At 47.9% G+C, this 20270-nt stretch overlaps 1 long non-coding RNA gene across 1 annotated transcript; it reads right to left on the reverse strand.

Moving 5' to 3' along the window:
- Positions 1-2305: 2305 nt before the first annotated feature.
- On the reverse strand, positions 2306-11100 carry LOC311604054. The gene is made up of 4 exons (XR_014781364.1): positions 10978-11100; positions 9960-10057; positions 4717-4810; positions 2306-2494 (listed from the first exon to the last, which is right to left on the reverse strand). It is a non-coding gene; the product is annotated as an uncharacterized lncRNA (long non-coding RNA).
- Positions 11101-20270: the final 9170 nt, after the last annotated feature.

The raw sequence follows: 20270 nt of genomic DNA on the forward strand, positions 1-20270 counted from the left end.
GGAAAAAATGAGAAGTCTGAAGATTAACAGTGAAGGGTATTTGGCCCTACTCAGCCTCTCTGCAGGCTTTCTCAGCCACCATCTGTAGGCCTTGAGGTTTAAAGAATCCAGGGAAGAGAGAACAGGCCCCAAACTGATTAGGGCCCAACTTTCCAAACAGACACAGGTCACCCCCTTCCTGCCCCAAACACCAGGCAGAGCAAATGCTATTAATAACTACAGCCTCTCTCCAGGCCATGAGGGCTGAGCCTGCTCTTCCAACGAGGCCAGCTGTTCTGAAACAGGTTTGGGAAAGTAATCTTTGGCACATAATGAAAAGGGTGTATAAGGGAGAGGGGGGGTGCCCAAGAGTTCTCTATCAGGGCCAATATTATTTTTAATTGCCGAGAATCAGCCTGTGGCCGTTACTCAAGGCTACAGAGCCTGGGTTTGCCAGGGATCGGAAACCAACTTCAAGAGGAGTTAAAAAGCTCCCTCCAAAGACTGTTTATTACCGAGCTGTGGCTTCTTGTGGAAAATCAGGTTATACCTCAACATTTATACAATCCTCTCTCCACTCCATTTCTCCCGCCTACATCCCGTCTAGAGAGGGAGCAGTGAATTTGAACAATCTGGGAATTTTGGTTTCTGCCCTCCCCCCCCACCTCCCCCCACCCCACCCCACCCAAAGCATGACCGATGGCCCATTTTTCAAGCCAAATCTCGCCCCTTGTAGGCAGCTGTCAGGGAACCACAGAAGGTACTTGAAGGAGCACAAGCGATGGCTGGTTCTAATCTGGAGGGGAAAAAAAAATGAATTAACAAGGCAGCTACTTATGGAAGAATGTTTTCTTTTCTTCAGCCCCAGCCTGCATATTTTCACAACATGTGTACTCTGTTACCTTGTCACTTCCCTGTTTTCTTTGGGTAAATAACCGGGCTCTAGACTTAAGGAAGAAAGAAAGAAACCCGGTCCAGGAGTGTCACTAGGCAGGTCTGGCTAGCTGAGCTGGCAGAAAGGAAGGAGCCTGCGCCGAGGGTGAAACAGGCCAGCTTGCTGCAGACTCGGTCTGGCCTGGCTGGCAGGGGCTGGTCACTGAGTTCTGCAAGCACTAGTGTAGGAGTGAGAGAACGGGGCACTGAACTGCCCAGCTCGGCCCTGTGCTTGGCAGAGCTCAAGGCTGGAGAAACAAACAACTCTTCTCTGCCGAGTCAACTGTAAAGGTCTCTCTGAACCCAGCACAGTCAACAAGGCTCTTCTGCCAGCTCTACCCTTCCATGGGCCAGTGAGGCAGCCAGGATGAGAGGGGCCACTCATGTGGTTCCCAGCAGTGAACCCGGGAGGGACCAACAGGAGCCAGGGCCTTCCATGGAACACAGGGCAGGCTATTCCTCCATATTGAGACAGCATTTGGATGTGCTGGGCAGTGGGTTCCATGCAGAAGATGTCTAAAAGCTTCTGTCTTCCAGAGATGCTGCCCTTTTCATTTCTCTAGCAGTGGAACCCTGTAGTGTCTGGAACCTTCTCCAGGAGAGGACAAAAGAGCATTAGCCACTGACAGGCTATCCTTCAGAGATGCACTGTTGAGGAAGGTGTGGGGTGACCGGTTTTGTGGGTTCCTCTGATGAGTCAAGATCTTTTCATTATAGGGCAGCAGCCACTCTTTTTTAATTTTAATTACATTTTATTTATTTATCTGTGTATGTGTGTGCACACATGTGGCTCAGCATATATGCGAAGGTCGGATGACAGCATTCAGAAGCCGGTTTACTTACTCCTCCAGCACACAGGTCCCAGTGAGTCAAGTTTGGGTGGTTAGGCTTTGTGCAAACCCAGTAATCCATGCAGCTGTTTTGCCAGCTGAGCAACAGCAAGTCTTATTTGCTCAGCTCCTCACAACTGATGGTCAGAGGAGAAAGTCAGACTTGAGAATGATGACTCATGACCATAATCTCAACACTTGGATGTCTGAGGGAGGCTACATAGCAAGCCCATGTATCAAAAAAAAAAAAAAAGTAGAAAATTAAACAGAATAAAGAACAAATAATAATAATATGGCCGTATTGCCCTTGACATTATGTAGCATGTAAAGGGGGTTAAAGCTGTCGTGTGCCACAACATACCTGCAGGAGAAGCTGAGTTATAACTACTCAGAGGCCGAGACCCTCATAACATTTCACAGTGGGCTTGGAAAAGGCAGGACTGGAAAAGCTTGGAAAAGGCAGCTGTCTGGGTTTCTACATCGCCACACATCTCTTGCCCATCTGCTCAGGAACCTTTGATTCCAAGCCTGGAACTCTCTGTCTCACCTTGTAGATCACACAGTGTCACGGAGCTTTGGAATTTAAAAGTAGAATTTTCCGTTGCAAAGGTCTGGCCCCCATCTGCTGAGCAACTCTCTCTCTATCCCCGGAGTGACGCAGATGTCCACGAGGAGGGGTCACTTGGAGGGTCAGGGTGGTCAGGGTGATGCCTTTGGAAGCGTTGCCTGTTCTAAGCTGCAGGCTGCATGGGCTTGTGGAGGAGAGAGACAGAGAGACACAGAGACACACAGAGAGACAGACATCAGAGACGACGAATGTCAGACAGACAAAGATAGACAGAGACAGGCAGATAGACAGAGAAACAGGGAGACAGAGAAGCAAAGGCTTTCTGGGAACAAGAGAAGAGGACAATTATGCTTTAACCAGATTCTTCATGTGCTTAAGTGGCACAAAGACAGCTTCAGTGAGGGGTTGTGAAGAGGATGGAAGTATCCGTGATGATGAAGACTGCAGCTAATGTGGGAGGGGCCTCCCTCTACCAGGTGTGTGCCTGTGTGTATGTGTGTGTGTGTGTGTGTGTGTGTGAGATGCTTTGTACATACTGCTGATTTTGTAATCATCGTAAGAGCCCTTTGTAGGTGGGCTCTCCTCTCCTACCAGGTGAGGAACCCAGGGCACAGAGTAAATATATAGCTTGCTCACATACTCACATGCTCACATGCTCACATGCTCACATGCTCACATGCTCACATGCTCATACGCTCACATGCTCACATGCTCACATGCTCATACGCTCACATGCTCACATTCTCACATGCTCACATGCTCACATGCTCACATGCTCACATGCTCACATACTCACATGCTCACATGCTCACATGCTCACATGCTCACATGCTCATACGCTCACATGCTCACATTCTCACATGGAGACTCATAAAGTTGGGACCTAAACTTAATGCTGTGATTCACGAAAAGCAGTGTTTGTATTCAGCTGCCTCTTCGAGAAAGCTAGAGTTCCGGCCTCAGACTGAAGACATTCATGCTGGGTGATTTGCTCCCTATGGCTGTCCCATAGCCACAAGAAGACCCTCTTAGCTCTAACTATTTAGGCATCAGGTAGTGTGTCCTCCTGGAACCCTGTGCTGTGGTTTGCTGAACAGCCACACTGAGAGTCTCCTCTGTGAGACCTCCCTCCTGCCCACACCCTAGCCCTGGCCTTCCTGGTTTGAAATTGTATATTAGCCTATACCAGTGGCTTCCATAAAGTCTTCTGCAGTCGGAATGGTTGTCTGCATTTGTAGCATCTCCTCAGGTGATTCTGATGTTGATGACAAGCTAGACGCAGTCACTGGGACACCAGCTATCCTCTGGTGCCTTTGAGGTCGTAGGCATGAGCACTGTCAAGGACTCTGAGATGTAGGGCACCAACACTGGTGTTCTACAGCAGGGAGGCTGGGGCAAAGGGATGTGAGGAGCAGCAGAGTTGCAGAGGGGTAGGAGGCTGGGCAACACTTGTGCCAGCCATATGAAGCCCTAGGGTGCTCAAAGGCCCAGGCAAGAATGTTCCACATAAAAGGATCCAAGCAGAGACCTCCTAAGTCTATTCCAAGCATCCAGGAAGCAGATCTGTTTCCTGATGGGAAGCAGTATCTGGTTTGCTTTCTGTAGGAGATCCCAGTAAGCAAGATGGAGAAAGAATCAGGCAGTGTCATCCAGGTAGATGTCAAGTAGCATCGAAAGATGGAGAGAGTGAGGAAGACGCAGATAAATGGAAGTGGAAGAGTGTGTGTGTGTGTGTGTGTGTGTGTGTGTGTATGTGTGTGTACATGCAAGTATGTATGCATGTATGACTGTGTGCATGTGAGCATGTGTGTGTGCATGTGTGTGTATGTGTGTGCATGCAAGTATGTATGCATGTATGACTGTGTGTGCATGTGAGCATGTGTGTAAGTGTGTGCATGTGAGCATGTGTGTTTGTGCATGCAAGTATGTATGCATGTATGACTGTGTGCATGTGAGCATGTGTGTGTGTGCATGTGAGTGTCTATGTAAGTGTGTGCATGTGCATGTGTGTGTATTTCTGTTTCCAAAGTTGGCTTCAGAGTTCCCAAACTCGTCAGTGACAAGCACCGCAAGCAGTCTACTATATACAGAAAATGAAATTAAATTTTAGGTCGGTCAGTTGGAGCTGAGAAAATGAAACAACAAAAACCTTCAAATGGAAAAATGAAAGATTTTCCCCACCTCCCCAATAATTCCAAAGCAACTGGGTTCAGAGTGCCTTAACCTTGGCCTTGTAGCAAGGCTGCCATGAAAAGTCAACCTTGGCGCATCTGAAGGGAAACTTCTGTTCTTTTGTGATGACTTAGAGCATCTGGGCATGCTCAGCAGAGAAAAATCTGATTATTTACTGGAAAAATGGAGCAAGGGCGAGCTGGGGAGAGGTAGCTGGAGTGGACAGAGACGTACCTGGTGAGTGCAAACGTGACTTCCTCAACAAGACCTGCTTGTGGCCTCTGGACTTGGACAGACTCTCAGGACTCTAGTGCCTTGGTTTCTCATCCTAAAGAAAGCAGGAAGTTGAGTTTGGCTGTTCATACCTATAACTTCTTAGGATGTTGAGGCAGGAGAATTGCCAGCAGTTACAGATAAACCTGGTCTACACAGTGAGTCCCAGGCCTGTTTGAACCATAGAATGAATCTTCTGTCTCAAAAACAAACAAGCAAAACCAACCAATCATTGACCAAACAAACACAACAAAACAAAATAAAGAAAAAAAATCAAACCAATATAAAATACCCCACCCACCAATACAAAACAAATCTAGGATCAGGACTAAAAGCTCAGTTGGTAAAGGGCTTGCCTTGCAAACATGAGGTCCTGGGTTTGAACTGAAGAAGTCACAGAAGAAGAAGGAGGAGGAGGAGGAGAAGAAGAAGGAGAAGAAAAAGAAGAAGAAGAGGAAGAAGAAGAAGAAGAAGAAGAAGAAGAAGAAGAAGAAGAAGAAGAAGAAGAAGAAGAAGAAGAAGAAGTTGTTGGGGCCTGGAGAGATGGCTCAGTGATTAAGAGCACAGGCTGCTCTTCCAGAGGACCTGGGTTGAATTCCCAGCACCCACATGGTGGCTTCTGTTCTCTAACCCCAGTCCTAGGGTCCCAACGTTCTTTTCTGGCTTCCATGCACACTAGGCCCACCATGGTGTACACTAAGAGGCAAAACACTCATGCACATCAAATAAAAGAAAAATAATTAGGAAAAGAAAGCTGGGTGTGGGGCATGTGCTTGTAATCCCAGCACTGGGGAAACAAAACAGATGGATCTCTGGGGCTTGTTGGTCAGCCAGCCTAGCGTACCTCTCAAATTCCAGGCCAGTGAGAGAGACCTTTATGATAAAAAGGACTCCCAAGGAACAGCATCCAAGGTTGCCCTCTGCTCAACATGCATGCACATGCAAGCGCGCACGCGTGCACACACACACACACACATACAAATACACAAACATGAATGCGCAGTAAAGCAGCAAAAATGGCTAGTCCACCAACAGAGTTGTTGCCCCAAGGTAAAGGGGATGCCTTTGCAGGGACTCTACCATCGAATCCTGGAGACCTATTCTGAGGTCCAGCCCTCGGGGTTGTGGCAAAGACAAATCCTTCTCATCATCTTTTCAATGTGAAAACCACAAAGAAAGTCTTTCTTTGGGTAATAAAATTTGCTACCAGTCAGAATTGATTTTGTGATCTGTACTCATATGCATATTTATATAGTATCATATACTTCAGATTATATACATCATATGATGTTTACATAACATAGTTCTTGTTTATATTATATATATAACATGTACTGTCATTAGAATAATAGATTTATGCCATGATACTTTATAAATACAAACCACATTTATATAGGTATTTAAATAAATAAAGTTATATGTAGGTTTTTGTGTGAATATTATAGTCACATATAGATATTTGTGTTTGCCTATATAAAACCCCATATAAATCACAAAAACAAAGACCAAAAGAAAACAGAAAAGATATTCTGAAATCTTAACTCCTTTTATGTGTAGCTATGATGTTGTGGTGGGTTTTCTGTTTGTTTGTTTACTTGTGTGTGTGTGTGTGTGTATGTGTGTATGTGTGTGTGTTGGTTTTTCAATAGATCCTTCTTTCATACATTACATTCTGACCATAGTTTCCTCTTCTTCCACTCTTCCCAGCTCCCCCCACCTCCTGTTTCTCCCAGATCCATTTTCTTTTTTTCTCCTTTCAGAAAAGAACAGGCTCCCAAAAGACAACAACTAAATACCCAAACAGCACACAAACAAGACACAATAAGACAAGGCAAAAGCTCTCACACAGAGACTGGACAAGGCAACCATACAGGAGGAAAAGAGACTCAGGAGCAGGCAAAAGACACACCTCCTCCCACAGCTAGGAGTCCCACAGAACCACCAAGCTCACAGCCACAACATATACAGCGAGGACCTGGTGCAGACACTTGTAGACCCCTTGCTTGCTGCTCCAGTCTCTGTGAGCCCATTTGCAGCCTGAAATTTAGACTCTCTCTCCAAATACTCTTTGGCTATGGGTCTCAGTATCTGTTCCTATCTGCTTCATCTCTGATGATGGCTGGACCGGGCACTGACTGACTGATTTTTAGGCATTGTGTTTGGTTCTACCTTAGGACTCTGGGCTAGCCAGTCCCTAGTTCCTGTATGGCCTTAGTTTTGAAATAGAGTCTTTGCAGAGATGTAAGATGTAAGTAAGGATGAGGACACACAGGAGTTGATCAGCTCTTAATCCAGTACAGTTGCTGTCCTTAGAAAAGACACAAGGACAGATTCCCAGGGAGGGAAGACCTTGTGATGACAGGGATGAGGACACATGATGGTGGAGGCAGAGACTGACATCATCAGCAAGGATGGCCGCGGCTGGCCTGAGCCACCAGAAACTTGGAGGATTCTTTCCTAGGGCCACCAGGAGCATAACTCTTCTGAAACCTTGTTTTCCAATTTCTAACTTTTAGATCTGCGATGCAATAAATATCAAGTCTGTGGCCCTTCGCCGGTGAGGTCCTAGGTGATGAATATAACTCACCGCAGAGTGGAACCGAGCACCACTACAGACCTGGGCTTGCCAGCTGCTCAGTGCCCCCTTCGTGGCCTTCTCCCTGGCTTTCTCTCAGGGGCAGTGAATGGGGTGCAGATGTCAGTTTCCAACCCAAACCGAGAGGTTACGAAGGGTCGCTTCACACTCCGCTCCTCTGCTAAAGTCACCGCCACCATCTCAGCCTGTGCTCATACTCCTGGAGCCCAGGAAGGCCTTCCCGACAGCCTCTCAGCACAGGCCTGGGCAGCTCTGCGCTCTCAAAGGGAGCTGCTAATTTACAGTCAGTATGGCCTTGCTCAGAAGTCCTGCTGTCAGAGCCTTTTCTTCTTTCTTTTACTTTAGCGGTACAGAAGAATTCCTCTTCAGTCCCCTCAAAAACATTCACACATCTTTTAAAAATTTGCACCTTTTTTTTTTTTTAAAGGCTGGTTTCCTATGGGGGGGGGAGGTTAGGAAATGCCCAATAAATCATCTGTCTGTCCTCACTCAATTGAAAAGCGGGAAATGCAAAGAGCAGCCAGGTACCCTTCCGTTGTTTTGCATATAACAACGCTATCAGGCCTGCTGCACTTAAGGGCAGGCCACACTGAGGGCAACGCTCCTTCAACAACGCTGCTTGAGATGGTGTCTAGGCACTAGACTCAAAGCAGAGCGTTTGTAGATTGCCCCCCTCCTCTCCCAGCTCTTCCCATAGGCAACCTCTGGGGGCAAGGGTGGGGTGGGGGGATGCGAGGATGCAGGCCTTGCTCTGGGAAGTCTATTTGGAGACTCCATTTGCACAGCACTGACTGAAGTAATCTGTGCAAGATTCAAGAAATTATAATTGTGACTCCTCGTTTTTAAAAGGAATTTACATTTAGTCGACCCTACAAAAAACTGGGTGATGCCCCTAAGCCAGGAACTGATGAAAAGTGCCCAAGGGAGGCATGGGAAGGAAGCAAAGGCCTCTTGGAGGTGATGGAAACTCTGGGTGGGGGTTTGAAATATGACTGGGGAAGAGAGGAGGAAGAGGAGGAACAGATGCAGGGGACATCTGAGAATGTCACCGATTACAGCGCCAGAAAATGCCCAATAAGTCATGACTATTCTGTATGTGGCTTATCCAGGGGACAGTGAGAAGGCCAGTGGGTATAGAAAACAAGGCCGACAGGTGATGAAGAGCCCTTGTTTAGGACATCTCTAGAGCCTGGCCCATGATTGTGCTTGATGACATTTTAGGGCAGTGGCATTGACAGTGTGCTTGCCATCTGCATAAATGAAACAAGGCCTAACTTGGGCATGACCTGTATTCAGACTTTCATTCAAATTAACATGAGCCTGCAAAAGCTACCAGACCTCCAGTGCTCTTGGGGGTGGGGGAGTTCCTATGGAGCTCCTCACAGTAAAACTTTTCTCCTGGACCTCCTGGGACATTTGCTCTTCAGCTATCACACACCGCAAAGACCCACACCCTCTGCTGTCTTTTTCTTCCTGGTCACCTCCTCTTCTCCACTCTCTGTGGGTCCCCTCTTTGCTAAGAGCTCACCCTTACTTCTTTCTTTTCTGACACCTGCCTCCACATACTTGTCACTCAGAACAGAGCACACCCTCCCCCATGTCCCAGTCTGCATGCTCCCTGGGATGGTCCACATACTCCAAAGTGGGATCCAACCAACTGGCTGTAGCTTTTAGAGGTCACAGTGAGTAGTTAGGAGGCCTGATCCTTCAAGGAGGGGTCAAAGGAAGCCCCCAGGAAGGAAGCGACCCCATTAAGTAGGAGAGGAAAGTCTTCTGGGATCATCTGGGATGCCTAAGGTGACTCTAGCATGGATAGAATTTTATATTTGAAATCTGTGTGTATCTGACCATTGGGCACAGCACTAGGCACCCAGTGAACTTTCCACATAGACACACCAATAACTGAGGAGTGGGGGTGGGAATGTGGGGTAAAAGTTTAATAATTAAAAAATAAGAAAATAAGATGTCAGGCAATAGATATTATAAGGAGAAGGTTATTAAATGTATTAAGTGAGTATGGGGAGAGAAGGAAGAGGGGAGAAGGGTACCTGAGAAAGGAGAGAGAGAGAGAGAGAGAGAGAGAGAGAGAGAGAGAGAGAGAGAGAGAGAGACAGAGAGAGGTTAAGAGATAAGAGGAAAGAGAGGGGTGAGAGAGGTGAGAGGGAGCGGAGAGGTGGGTCTGTCCTTTTATATAGCCCTGGGTAGGGCCACGCCCTGGGGCAGGTAGGCAATGACATCACAGGGAGGCTGACTGAAGCGACTGCTAACATAAAGAATGAGTGAATGTGCCAATAGATAACTCAGTAGCAACTACATTGAAGAGAAAGGCCCCGTGACAGCTAAGAGCTGTCCTGGAAAACATACCCTGTCTTGTCTACTTGCATCCTATTGGAGAAAGCAAAGGGGAAACATGGAAATGGAGGCTTCTATAAATCCTAAAATGGGAAAGGACAAAGCACAGCAGGTCAAATCAGCAGAGGGAGCTGCTCTGAAACCCGCTTCCACTGCCCACTACCTGCTTCCCATAGGTGGAAATCACCTTACTTTTCTCTTCAGCAAAATGGGAAAATAGCTCGGATAACATCAATGCCAGGAAACCTGACTTTACCTTAAGCATTGGTGAGCTCTGGCTTGTTATAGAGCGTACCCCTCGTTTCATGGCAGCACAAACACACCTCAGGGCCGTGTGTCCAGCTTACCTGGAGTCTGTAAGGCCAAGTATAGGGTCAAAGTTAATTTTTTTGCTAGGTCACAGGGACTTTGCACTGAAGTGCTACAGTGATCTGATTTGGGGTGGGGAAGGACTTCACGAGGCTCCTCCATGCCACCCCCTCTGACCTTTGGCTGGCTCCATCAAGGCTGATTCCCATGTTCAAAATAATCTTATTTTCCTGCCTCCCATCCACCTCTGCTTTAGTCTCTGAGTCTCCCGGGAGAAGATCTATGCCAATGTGTGACCTCCACTGGGCTCACAGTGCTGCCAGACACTGTGTCCTTTGGTTAAGCCTTTACTAGCTTGCTTCCTGAAAGATGCGTGTCAAACCTCTCTACGTTTCTAAGCCCCACAGTCACCTCCTTCCTCTTGGCACACTGGTGTCTTCAGCTGCACTAAGAGGTGCTCAACAAGATGACATCTCTCTGCCTGGCCATTCCTCATCCACACTTCACTACAGTGTGCTCCACCCTACTCCTCCAGGGTCAGAGCCAAGACCGTCTCCCCAGTGCGGGCGATGACTCTTCCTGTGCTGGCTGCTAAATTATACTTTCTAAACAAATAATCAGAATGACCTAAAAAGATTTATGAATAAGGGAGTTGATTGCTGGGAAGTGACTGTTATGTCCAACAAAAGACGACTGGTCAAATAGACTAGGGTGCAACCATGAGGCGGCCAGGGTGGCTTTGTAGGCAGTGCAACTCCAATTTTGCTGGAAGCAAAGCAGAATCTGTAGCAACAACATGAATATGCATTTATACAGGAGAAAATATGCCAAAGTAAACAGTGCTCATCTTCAGGCGAGGAGATGCTGAGTGATTTTTACTTATTCTTAGTACTTTGATATCATATAGATTTTCCACCATTGGATTGTAGTATTATAGAATCAAAAGGAAGATTTAAAAATAATACCAGTGACAACATTTCTCCATGGGAAAGCCACATGTCCCTCTTGGTGTCCCTTTAAGTGCAGCGTTCCTTGGGGTGGTGCTGGGCAGACATCTGCATGTGACCCTCATTATGCATAAGGACTCTGTGTAAAGAAAACCATAAACAGTTAACATCACAGTGGGGACTGGGGCATGCAGAATGGAAAGGCCTCAAAGGGAACGTGCTGCTGCTGACTTCCCCCGATTTGGAACAGGTGTTTAAGGGAATGCACTAAATTTTGCCTCAGATAATTTACTTTCGAGAGCACTGGTATTGTTATATTTTTCTGTCTTTGTTTTCCTGGGAACTTTTGACAGGCAAAAACCCTGTAGCCATGGATGTTGCATTCTGGTCCCTTTACTCTATTTAGTGGAGGCTCTACTGTGTGCCGTAACTGGGGGGGGGGGGGGGGGATACGTGGCTATCTGCTATCAGCTTGCAGCAGTGGATACAATGATGCCCCAAACCAGAAACCTGGGAAAAATGATTGTCAGGATGATGGAGGGAAAGATGCCATTGACTGGGTGTGGGGCAGTGGTACAGGGCACAGTGGCCAACTCCTCTGCAACATGTGGGGCAGTCTTAGAAAATGAAGAGCTGACCTACCCCGGATGCCAAGCTAGAGAGGGGCACTCATCTGCACTGTAGGCTAGGGAAGGTGGAAGCCCCAAGCCTCCACGCCTTCCCAGGCTGTGGTAAAGCCAGACATCTGCTTCTCAGCAACAGCCCAGCACCATCAAGCTGAGATTCAGGGTTACTGGACCTCTCAGGCTTTCCAGAGAAGCTATAAATCTAGATGGTGATGCACAATTTCCTGATTTTTTTTAAAGCACACTACACAAGCCAAACGAAACATATGCATGGGCCAGAATTGGCCCTCTGATTGCTAATTCACAACTCCAGCTTAGGAAAAGAGTCAGTCCTTGTCTTTATGGGGAATATAACAGGCCTCTTAATGAGTTGAAACACTAGAGCAGAGAAATCTGGGTTCAAACCCTAGCCCCATTACCTATTACCCATGTCCTTGTCCACTGAAAATTCTTCAATCCTCACTTCTTACTCTGTAAGATGGGAACTAAGGGTAGCACTTGGTGGCTCATGAAGATGTGTCTGGCCTACGGGGAGTGCTTCTCAAGTAGAGCAACTGCAGGCATGTGAAAGATCTCATAGGCCATAGGCGGGCATAAGCACTTGCTATGTACATACAGGTGCTCAGAGGTTATTAAGTATGTGTGTGTGAGAGAGAGAGCCCTTGGCTTGCAGATATTTTTACTCTGGAAACAGAGATTAACCTTGGACATAAATAGCACGAGCTGATTGGCTGGAAGACTGTGGTTGACATCAGAGGTATGGGAAACTGAGGCAGTCAGGCTTGCGAAGGAGGCGGGGGTACAGTATCTGGCCAGGCAGATGTGGAGGAGGAGGAATGGCCTGGTGGAAGGCCAGGAGGTAGGTACTAAAATACGAATAAAGGTGGCAAGAACTCTGAGCATTCCACGGAGTGGCCAAGATGTTCTCTGAGCGTCGTGCACGGCATGAGGCTGGAATGGTCTGGGGGAAGCAGGCAGTGGACACTGCCAGGCCAGAGCACGAGCGCTTAATTTGTTGGTGGAAGAATGAGAAAAAAAAAAAAAAAAAGGGAAGTGACCCAGTAGAAAAGCCCACATCATTTTCTACAACAAGCAATTGTCTGGAGTCAAGAACAAGGAAGGGTGGAAGCAGTTCTGTGGGCACACCCAGCGTAGCACAAGGTGGTGGAGATGGGTGGGTGGGGGTGGAGGGAAAGACGCTTTTTAACGGGTCAAATATGTAGAGTAGTGGAGTGCACTGTCAAAGCGACCACACGCAGGAACAATCTTCCTTTAGGAGAAGCAATTATCTTAATTATTTCAAGTGATGTCTTTATGTGACCAAAAATACCAGTAAGGTGAAAAGGCAGCATGTCACCACAGCAGCCTCCCAGAATCCACACAGGCCTCAGTATTTCTTTGATGACATGAAAGACCTTCATCATCAGTGTCAACGGTGGCAGTGGCATAGGATGCTACGGAAATGGCGCATGCGTGGAGATGAAAAGATGGTCTGGAACGCCTGGGTTATACAGTCCCCGTGACATCCTGGCTTTCTCCATCCCCATAGGCAGACTCTAGATACCACATCCATTATCTCTATGAACTATTTATCTTGATTCCCAGTGGCTGTTTGTCATGAATTTTGAACGTTTCCCAGCTAGTTTGCTGTTGCTTTCCCATCATTTACCTTTGGCTTTTTAGATCACTGGTCTATGCTAGGGTTATTGATGGATTTGGCATTTACAAAGTTGGCAGAGTTTTGACTCATGTGTGATGGCTGAGAGGAAATCCTATCTTACAATAAAGGAGAGAGATACTTAGCAAATACTGAGGGACGCTATTTCCAGGGGAAACTGCAAATCCACTAAGAGAACAAACTGTCTCCAAGCATTACAACACCATCCATTTACACTCTCACAGGCCCAGCGCTGTTTATACTGGAAGTCGCATTCGTTTTTTCAAAAGTAGACCTGGCACACCTCTTGTAGGAAAGATTTCATTGGCTGGGACTCTGATGGCCTCCTTAGGGAGGGATACTAAGACTGTCTTTCTGGAGTGCCCTGGGTTCCACAGAATATCACCCAAATTAGCCCCAACAATGAAGTTTTGCTCACTATGGCGTCGCCTTAGCATAAAAGAGTCCAAGAACAATCACTTGCACTCTCCCTACAGACAGCCATTGGAGGGGCCTATGCATTGAAGTCCTGTTAATGCCATAGGAAAGGGTCTCTTATTTTAAACAGTGAGTAGCCAGGTGGTGGTGGCACACACTTTTAATCCCAGTACTCGGGAGGCAGAGGCAGATGGTTTTCTTGAGTTCGAGGCCAGCCTAGTTTATAGAGTGAGTTCCAGGACAGCCAGGGCTACACAGAGAAACCCTGTCTTGGGAGGAAAAGGCAACTAAAATGTTTCTCATGTTCATATATTTAGGAGGAAGGGAGCACCCTGTGATTGTGTATGGAAGGGAGCACCCTGTGACTGGTATGGAAGGGAGCACCCTGTGACTGTGCACAGAAGGGAGCACTCTGTGACTGTGTATGGAAGGGAGCACCCTGTGACTGTGCACAGAAGGGAGCACTCTGTGACTGTGTATGGAAGGGAGTACTCTGTGACTGTGTATGGAAGGGAGCACCCTGTGACTGTGTATGGAAGGGAGCACCCTATAACTGTACAAGCTGGAGCACTGTGACGTCGACCTTTACCCTCAGAAGAGCTGTTCCTTGCACTCTGAGTTCCCCTAGTTCCCTGTGCCCCCATTCCCACCCCCATGTCAGGTCCAAAACAGATGCTGGTGACAGCAGGGGAATGCACAGCAATAAAGAGTTATTGGACAATAGTCAGAGCCAGCTGAAGTTTGACTAGCCTGCCTTTTGGTGGCAAATTGCCTGTCACCAGAGGCAACCAAACACGAGCCCAACATCTCTCAGCAGGGAGTACAGCAGGATTCCACCCTGGAGGACTTAGGAGCAAAGACATACCTATTAGATCTCTTTCTTCTCCTGGACACGACCATAAAAATGTGTCTGGCGCATAGATTAAGCCCCGGGTATGGACTGACTTTCTTTTTATAAGGATACATGATTCAGCAACAAACCACTTCTCATTGGTCTAATGAGGGTTTGGGTTCAAACAAGTCAGTCTTCCCTTCCTCAGTGCTCCTGGCTCCAAGTTTAACCAAGCCATGGCTCAAGGGCCTTGAGTTTAGTACAGATTCTGAGGAGATGGCCCAGGTGGTCAGGAGCATCTCTGGTGGCACTTGGAAGACCCAGTGGAGCTCAAAACTCCCAGCTTCCCCAACTCCTAGAGCCTGAGTCATGGGCCTAAGAGGCTTTCTGGAGATTTGAATTTTTAGACAGCTCAGGGGTCCTAAATCAAAAGCAAATGAGGTCTTTAAGCACTGGAAAAGGTGTAGGGCAATTTCCAGAAGTCCCTGGGAGTGACAGGCCATATTGGGGGGGGGGGCGGTTCAAGAGAGGAAGGGAGAGAGTTCAGAGGGGCCTGGGGCCTCAGGAGCTCCCCTTCACCACCAACAGGCCTCACCATGGCCCCGAGTGGGAGGGTAAGCCAGGCCGTCTCAGGCCCTGAGGATTGTTTTGTCCCGTCAGCACCCGCTCCATGCTTACGTCCTGGCGCCTCAGCTGCTTGGCAGCTTCGGCCAGCTTAGTACCTAGATCGCAGCCCCAGCGGGCCCCTCTTTCTTCCCCTCAGTTGTGAACACAGGATGGGGCCTAAGGAGGCCCACAGCTTGGGGTGAACTGGGGGATGGGGGCGTGTGGGGGGAGGGAGAGGGAGGCGGAGCAGCAGCAGCAGCTCAAAGCTGCAGGGAGTAAATCAAGCTGCTCGCCTCCTTGGGCTGTCTAACCGGCCTTGCAACCCTTTCCAATCAGGGAGTCTAAAGTTACCATATTGACAGCATCTGCAGCCAAGCCCAGCGCTAAAGGAGATGAATAGCCGTGACGCAGGAGCCTGAGTGGAAGTATGCAGCAGGGCTGGGCTGGGCAGGACAGGGCTGAGGCGGAAGTGGGAGAGGAAGTCCCAGAGGGAGAGCGGGTCGGGGACGGTCTCAGCAGCGGTTCTGGGCACTGGGGAAGTGGGGCTAAGAAGGGAAGCAAACCAGCAGCCTCCTGGACCACGAGAAGCAACGGGGGAGAGAGAAAAGCATCCCAAAAAGCTGCCCCAGACCTTTTCTGTCTCTAGGAGGCTTCACTGAGCCTCCAAAGCAGAACCTTTAAGTTGAGTTTCTCGTGTGTAGCAGATAGCACACGACTGGCGGGGTCTCCACTGCGGTTTTGCTTTGGATTCATTTGGTAGAGTGACCGACCGTGTCTTGTGCATCTCTTTCCTCAGTAAGTCCTGGCAAGCCCATGCCGTGTAAAGGACTCCATAAAATGTAAAGGATAATAACGGCCTGAGGTCAGAGGATTTAGCTTTGGACAAGGAGGCCAAGGAGGCTGAGGCATGTCCTAAGTCAGGGTGTCTCAACATGCTTTGCCCCAGCCTGGCCTATTATTTCTTAGGGAGGATGAGTACCCAGGAAAAGCGCACGAGGCTGGTGACCAGAGACCTACATATATCAGGGAGGAGGAAGATGAGAGCACCAGGCTGCTTCCCCTCCCTCCGTGGTTCACTGCAGATGCTTCTGTGGGCTCTGTGGGGGTAAGTGAGTGCCTAGACTCCAACTCTCCCCACTTCAGCTACAGCGTCTCCATGGTGATATGTTTCCTGTACTGTCTTCTCTGCAAGTTTTCACATCACCTTTATGTCTATGTCGGCGACTATGGTAAATGTAGAAATCATTGTCTGGCGGTGAGTAAACAGCAAGGCAAGACGGAAGGCACACGGAGGTATCTCTAGAGATGGGTAGGATGTGGAAAGAGGTTAACTTAAGGAGAAGCCTAGATCCACCCTAACATGAGGACCAGCCCCAGAAGCATCTAATTCTCATACTGGAAGCTGGATCCAGACCTCCACACGTGGGCCGTTCACAGAGCACCTATACAGTCCGTGAGTGCCGTTCTCGGTAGGAGGGACAGGAGCTGCTGGTGCTGTCAGCACTCAACCACATCTGGAAATGGCAGATGGAGCAAGTTCTGAAGGCCTCAGCAGGGTTAGGTTCTGCTCGCTCGGCTCATGCCCAGAATTCCGACGCCTCACCAGTAACGGTACCGTACTAGGAACTGGGCAGACTGCTCACCCAGGGGGACAGCTCCTGTACCCACTGACCTTTACTCTGACCTGTTGTCAACAGTAGCTGGAAGTCCTCCTCCTCCTCCTCCTCCTCCTCCTCCTCCTCCTCCTCCCTCTTAGATCTCTCCCCCTCCCCAGCTTCTCTCCATGCTGCCCCATCAAAGGGCGTTTTCTCTAGGTTCGGGCTTCTGTTTTTTTCTTTCAAATATATTTGCTCCTCTTGAGTGACCCCATTACTCTGCTGGCTTCATTTATCGTGCAAACTCTGCAGCCTCAAGCCTAGCCGTCTTCTTGAACTTCCTACGAGACACCCCCAGCTGGACATTCTGTGGTTCCCTCAAATCACACACCGGTTTATTGTCATGACCCTTGCTTCCCACGACAAACTCCTCCTCTCGTTCTCCCCGTTTTTTTTCCATCTCAGTCGACAAAATCACCATCCCACAGGCACCCACATGGAAACCTTAAAGCCACTCTGCCCTTCCCTGCCCTTCACTAACACCTGACCTTTTCATGTATGCCACCATCCACCGGGATTTAGCTTTACCACCTCTCTGCTGTGACAGAGCCTTCCTCTGGGATCTCCCCATCTTGGTTCTCCCTCCCTTCTACAAACTGGAGACAATTGTCCAAACACAGTGGCTATTTTGCTAGTCTTTGTGCACAGAATTGGTGAGCTTACGGTGCCTATGACCAAAAGAACTCCTGTCCTTGTGTGGTTTACGTGCCAGTTTCAGAAAGAGCAGAAACAAACAGATGCATAAGTAAAATGAGTAGGGGATACTGGAATTGGGTGGGCATCTCTCTATACACCTTCAGAAAGACCCAAAGAAACTGTTTATCTAAAAAGACAAAGTTCATACCTGGAGTGATGAACAAAGTGCTGATAACATAATACCCACGTCCAATCTATTTTCAGCCTCCTTTCACACTCTACTTCCCTGCTGACAATGCCTTTGCTCTTTTTCCTTGGTGTGTGTGTGTGTGTATGTGTGTGTGTGTGTGTGTGTGTGTGTGTACATGTTGGTGAACCATGTGTGTGCTTGGCTAGTGCACACAGAAGCTAGAAGACAGTGCTGGATTCTGTGGAACTGGAGTTGCAGGCAGTTGTAAGCTACTGTGTGGGTACTAGGAATCGAACTTGAGGCCTCTTGAAGAACAGACAGTGCGCTTGCACCAGCACACATGGTTATGCAGTGCTGGGGATGCAACCCAAGACACCATGCATGCTATGCAGGCACGCTGCCTACTAAGCTACACTAGTCCTTTCCTCATAATCCTTTTCCATATTCTATATTTCATATCCCATTTTGTGCTGAACTCCAAGCCTCTGTGAATAGCAAATAAATAATAAGTGCCTTGGAAATCAATGTGGGGTCCCTAAATGAGGGCTGAAGACATTGGGCGTGGCCCCTTCTGTGGTCGTGTTTACTCTCAGGGCTTCTTTCCTCAAGTCTCTAGCATTTCTCACACCATTTCTGCCCCAGGTGCCTCTTTTCCAGTTGCACAGCCAAGACACCAAGGGCAAAGACAGTCTGACTTCATTCTGAGACAATGACTGGCACATAGTAGGGCCATGAAACGGGCCAGCTGACTGTCAGAGACATGAGGCAAAGGCTTGCTGTTTGCTGCTGCCACATCCAATGGCCAAACTGTTTGGATGGAAGCAAGAATTGTGAAGTGGGTAGCCAGAGGCACACACCTCTTGCTCAAGACAAACACTATGTCTTTGCAAAGAAGAGAACAAAGAACCAGGCACATGATCCAACGGTCAAAGATCTGCTCTTATCATTTTGGTTAGAAAGTCAGTGGGCTAGGAGCTTGTCCTGAGACTTGGCTTATCCTTTCAAATGATCTGTGCAGAACCAATTCTATTTTCATCCCAACAACAGGGTATTTATTTCTTTTCAAGGATCTTAAGTGAAGCCTAGCTTCTCAGTTGTTCCCACATCCCGTTCCTGGAATTCCCTAATTTCTATTCCCTGAGACAAGGATAATTGAATACAGGGCTTTGCTGGTCTTTGGCAAATACACTTGGAGTCCCTGCCGCCTTTGGCAGGATAGGGGCAAGGTGGACAGGTAACCAACCATAAGAAATTCCAATAAAAGTTCTGATTAAAGGTAAGCTTTAAATTAAGAGTTAGATTTTTTTTGGTGTGTGTGAGTTGTTTCAGGCTGGGTGCCTGCTCTTGGGAAAGTTCTGGGCGTGCGCCAGTGTGCTTGGCGTCCCCCCTCACTGTTGACTCTAGCAAATTTCACACATGGTCACCTCATCTTCCTTTCTTTTTACAATCTCCCCAGAAAGCACCCCACCTCTGACCTAAGCATTTCATTAGTCCTCCCTCCTTAGAGGCCATTTGGGATTTTTTTTTCCCTGACAGTCATTTTATTCACTCTGGCTCAGACCTGCCAGCCCAGCTATTCTCAGCCAAGCCTCCAAAGGAAACACGATCTGCTTGCTGCGTCAGATCACTTGGAAACAGATACGACTGGCTTGGAGTCACTCCATGCAGGCCTGTAAAATTGCTCTCCTCCTTCTAAGTGGGTTGGGTCAAGCCCAAGCTGAGGCAAGAGGTTTCCAAGGAACACAGAGCACAGGCTGCAGTAAGTGGTAGTGAGGGAGCCCATGGCTCTCTCAGCTCTGAGTCAGTATTAACCTTCCACTGGCAACAATTGTGTGAAGGTGGCCTCCATGGTCAAGCAAAACAGCGAGGCCTTCACTGGGGTGCCTAAAACAGTTTGCAAGATTTCGGTTGGTGTGAATCTCTTCCTTCAAGCCAAGTACTAGTCTGAAGTTTTGTATTCCCAAGATAAGTGAAGGTTAGTTGATTCGATTTTGAGATGTTTGCATCTTGTGCAAAGTTTGTGAAGTTGTCTATTCTTCTACTGGGCCACACTAACAAATACCACCAAAGTGCTAATATACATTCCGAGCTCTCCTTGGAATTCCAAGTGAGATTAACTTATTGTTTGGCTCCTTTTTCTATTTAAATTTTATTTTCTGTGTATGGATGTTTTGCCTGCAGGTCTGCCTGTCACCGTGTACACAGGATATACACCAGGAGGCCAGAAGATAGCACTGGATTTGCAGGAAATGGAATTGTAGCTGTTGTGAAGCATGATGTGTGTACTGGGAGTTGAACCTAGTCCTCTGGAAGAACAACCCGTTCTCTTAGCCCATGAGCCATTTCTCCAGCCCCTGGCTTCATTTTTCACTGGGTTGTTTCATTCTGATGCCTGGGAGGCTGCCTGGCCTAATGAAAAGAGCTCTTGAGTGGGAGTCAGAAGTCCCAGCAATGTCAGCCAAAGGAAGTCTGTTAAAGTGCATCCATTGCCTTATCTATGAAATAAGATGTGTCCTATTTGCTCTGACCATCATCAAGCACTCTATGAAGACAGGGAAGGGTTGTCCCCAGCTCTAGCTATGGAGTTGGAAATGAAGTGATTTTGGGGTTCTATGGAAGCCTTGGCCTGACCCATGACAGGCAGACAGACATAAGAGGAGGTAGGGAGGCA

Source organism: Acomys minous, assembly GCF_964271855.1.
Source record: "Acomys minous genome assembly, chromosome: 8".
NCBI classification, from domain to species: domain Eukaryota; kingdom Metazoa; phylum Chordata; class Mammalia; order Rodentia; family Muridae; genus Acomys; species Acomys minous.